Below are 4076 nucleotides of genomic sequence, written 5' to 3'. Positions count from 1 at the left end.
GGTGGAGAGGAGCTATGGGGAGAAAAAAGAGGAACAACTGTAATAATCTGAACAATAAAGATTTAATTTAAAAAAGAAAAAAAAGAGTTTATTACCACCAAACCAGCAATGCAAGAAATGCTAAAGGGTCTGCTGTAAAAAGAAGAAATAGGAAACAAAGAAGGAGCACAGGCATAAAGAATAAAAATGGCAACAAATAAGTACCTATCAATAATAACTTTAAATGTTAATGGATTAATCAAAAGACATAGGGTAGCTGAGTGGATAAGAAAACATGACCCATCTATCTGCTGTCTACAGGAAACCCACCTCAGAAAAAAGGACTCACACAGACTGACGGTGAAGGGATGGAAAAAGGTTTTTCAGGCAAACGGAAATGAAAAGAAAGCGGGGGTAGCAATACTTATATCTGACAAATTAGACCTCAAAGTGAAGGACATAACAAGAGATAAGGAAGGCCACTTCATAATACTAAAGGGAGCAATCCAACAAGAAAATATAACTCTGGTAAACATATATGCACCCAATACAGGAGCACCCAAATACATAAAAAACTTCTGGAGGATATCAAGGGAGAGACTGATAGTAATACAGTCATAGTAGAGGATTTTAATACCCCATTATCACCATTGGACAAATCTTCTAAACAAAAAATCAGCAAAGAAACATCAACCCTAAATGACGCACTAGATCATGTGGTATTAATTGACATCTTCAGAACATTTCACCCCAAAGCCACAGAATATACATTCTTCTCAAGTGCACATGGGTCATTTTCAAAGATAGACCATATATTGGGTCACAGGCAAAGTCTCTTCAAATTCAAGAAGACAGAAATCATATCACGCACCATCTCAGATCACAATGGCATAAAACTAGAAATCAACTACAATAAAAACAATTAAAAAAATCAAACACCTGGAGGCTAAATAGCATGCTATTAAACAATGACTGGGTTACCAGAGAGATCAAAGAAGAAATAAAAAGCATCATGGCAACAATTGACAATGAAAACACAACAATCCAAAATCTATGGGACACAGTGAAAGCAGTCTTGAGAGGGAAGTTCATAGCTATACAGGCCTGCCTCAAAAAATAAGAAAAACTGGCAATAAATTATCTAACCCTAAAATTCAAAGAGTTAGAAAGAGAGCAACAAGAAAAGCCCAGTGTAAACAGAAGGAAGGAAATAATAAAGATCAGAGCAGAGATAAACGTCATAGAGACAAAAAAAATACAAAAGATCAACAAAACCAAGAGCTGGTTCTTTGAAAGGATAAACAAGATTAATGAACCTCTAGCCAGGCTCACCAAGAAGCAAAGAGAGAGGACCCAAATAAACAAAATCAAAAATGAAAGAGGCGAAATAACAACCGATCCCACAGAAATACAAAAGATTATGAAAAAATACTATGAACAACTCTATTCCAACAAAATGGACAACCTAGATGAAATGGACATATTCTTAGAAAAATACAAGCTCCCAAAACTCAACCAAGAACAGTTAAAAACTTGAATAGGTCGATAACTACAGAAGAAATTGAAACAGCGATCAAAAATCTTCCAGTAAACAAAATCCCTGGTCTGGACGGCTTTACAGGGGAGTTCTATCAAGCATTCAAAGAAGAACTAAAACCTATCCTCCTCAGACTATTTCAAAAAAATTCAAGAGGAAGGCACACTTCCAAGCTCTTTCTATGAAGCCAGCATTACCCTAATCCCAAAACCAGATAAAGACACCACAAAAAAAGAGAACCACAGGCCAATATCCTTGATGAACATAGATGCTAAAATCCTCAACAAAATCCTAGCAAATTGGATTCAGCAATACATTAGAAAGATCATACACCATGACCAAGTGGGATTTATTCCAGGGATGCAAGGATGGTTCAATATTGCAAATTAATAAATGTGATACATCACATAAACAAACTGAGAGACAAAAATCACATAATCATATCAATTAATGCAGAAAAGGCATTTGACAAAATCCAACACCCTTCCTTGAGAAAAACTCTCAGCAAAGTGGGAATGGAGGGATCATACCCCAACATAATAAAAGCCCTATATGACAAACCTACAGCCAACATCATACTCAATGGGCAAAAACTAAATCCATTTCCCCTAAGGACAGGAACAAGACAAGGATGCCCACTTTCACCACTCCTGTTCGACATAGTACTAGAGGTACTAGCCATAACGATCAGACAAGAAGAAAAAATAAAAGGCATCCAAATTGGAAAAGAAGAAGTAAAACTGTCCTTATTTGCAGATGACATAATATTATACATAGAAAACCCCAAAGACTCCATCAAAAAACTACTAGACCTAATAAATGAATTTGGCAATGTAGCAGGATACAAAATTAACACCCAGAAATCTATGGCCTTTTTATACACCAATAATGAACTCACAGAAAGAGAAATGAAAAAAACAATCCCATTTACCATTGCACCAAAAAAATTAAGATACCTAAGAATAAACTTAACCAAGGACATAAAAGACCTGTACTCGGAAAATTACAGGACATTGAAAAAAGAGATAGAGGAAGACATAAACAAGTGGAAGAACATACCATATTCATGGATTGGTAGAATCAACATCATTAAAATGTCCATACTACCTAAAGCAACCTATAGATTCAATGCAATACCTATTGAAATACCAATGCCATATTTCAAAGATCTAGAACAAACTCTCCAAAAATTCATCTGGAATTTTAAAAGACCCCGAATAGCCACAGCTATCCTGAGAAAGAAGAACAAAGTTGGAGGGATCACATTACCAGATATCAAACTATATTACCAAGCCACGGTTCTCAAAACTGCCTGGTACTGGCACTAGAACAGACATATAGACCAATGGAACAGAATAGAGGACCCAGAAATTGACCCAAGCCATTATACTCAATTAATATTTGACAAAGGAGGCAAGAGCATACAATGGAGTCAAAACAGCCTCTTTAGTAAATGGTGCTGGGAAATTTGGTCAGATACATGCAAAAAAATGAAACTAGATCACCAACTTACACCATACACAAAAACAAACTCAAAATGACTAAAGGACTTGAATGTAAGATGGGAAACCATAAAAATTCTACAAGACTCCATAGGCAGCAAAATTGCAGACATATGTCATAGCAATATCTTTACAGACACAGATCCTAGGGCAAGAGAGACTACGGAGAAAATAAACACATGGGATTACATCAAAATAAAAGGCTTCTGCACAGCAAAAGAAACCATCAACAAAACAACAAGAAAGCCCACTGCATGGGAGAACATATTTGCCAATTTTATCTCTAATAAAGGTTTAATCTCCAACATTTACAGGGAACTCATACAAAAGGAAAATAAACAATCCAATCAAAAAATGGGCAAAGGACCTAAATAGACACTTTTCAAAAGAGGACACTCAGAAAGCCAAGAGACACTTGAAAACATAATCAAAGTCACTAATCATCCAAGAGATGCAAGTCAAAACAACAATGAGGTACCACCTCACACCTGTCAGAATGGCTATCATCAACAAATCAACAAATGACAAGTGCTGGCGAGGATGTGGGAAAAAAGGAACCCTCGTGCACTGCTGGTGGGAATGCAGACTGGTGCAACCATTATGGAGAACAGTATGGAGTTTCCTCAAAAAGTTAAAAATGGAACTCCCATTTGACCCAGTAATCCCACTTCTAGGAATATATCCCAAGAAACCAGAAACACCAATCAGAAAGGATATATGCACCTCTACGTTCATAGCAGCACAATTTACCATAGCCAAGATTTGGAAACAGCCTAAATGCCCATCAACAGATGAGTGGATTAGAAAACTATGGTACATCTACACAATGGAATACTATGCTGCTGTAAAAAAGAAGGAATTCTTACCATTTGCAGCAGCATGGATGGAACTGGAGAGCATTATGCTAAGTGAAATAAGCCAGAAAGTGAAAGAAAAACACTACATGATCTCACTCATTTATGGGTAATAAAGAACATTATAACCTGATGAACAAAAGATAGATAAGAGGCAGAAGAAGCATCGACCAGACTGTCAAATTACAGTGGGAAGGCTGGGAA

Source organism: Myotis lucifugus, unplaced genomic scaffold, assembly GCF_000147115.1.
Source record: "Myotis lucifugus unplaced genomic scaffold, Myoluc2.0 scaffold_471, whole genome shotgun sequence".
NCBI classification, from domain to species: domain Eukaryota; kingdom Metazoa; phylum Chordata; class Mammalia; order Chiroptera; family Vespertilionidae; genus Myotis; species Myotis lucifugus.
Note: the sequence above shows the minus strand (reverse complement) of the source record.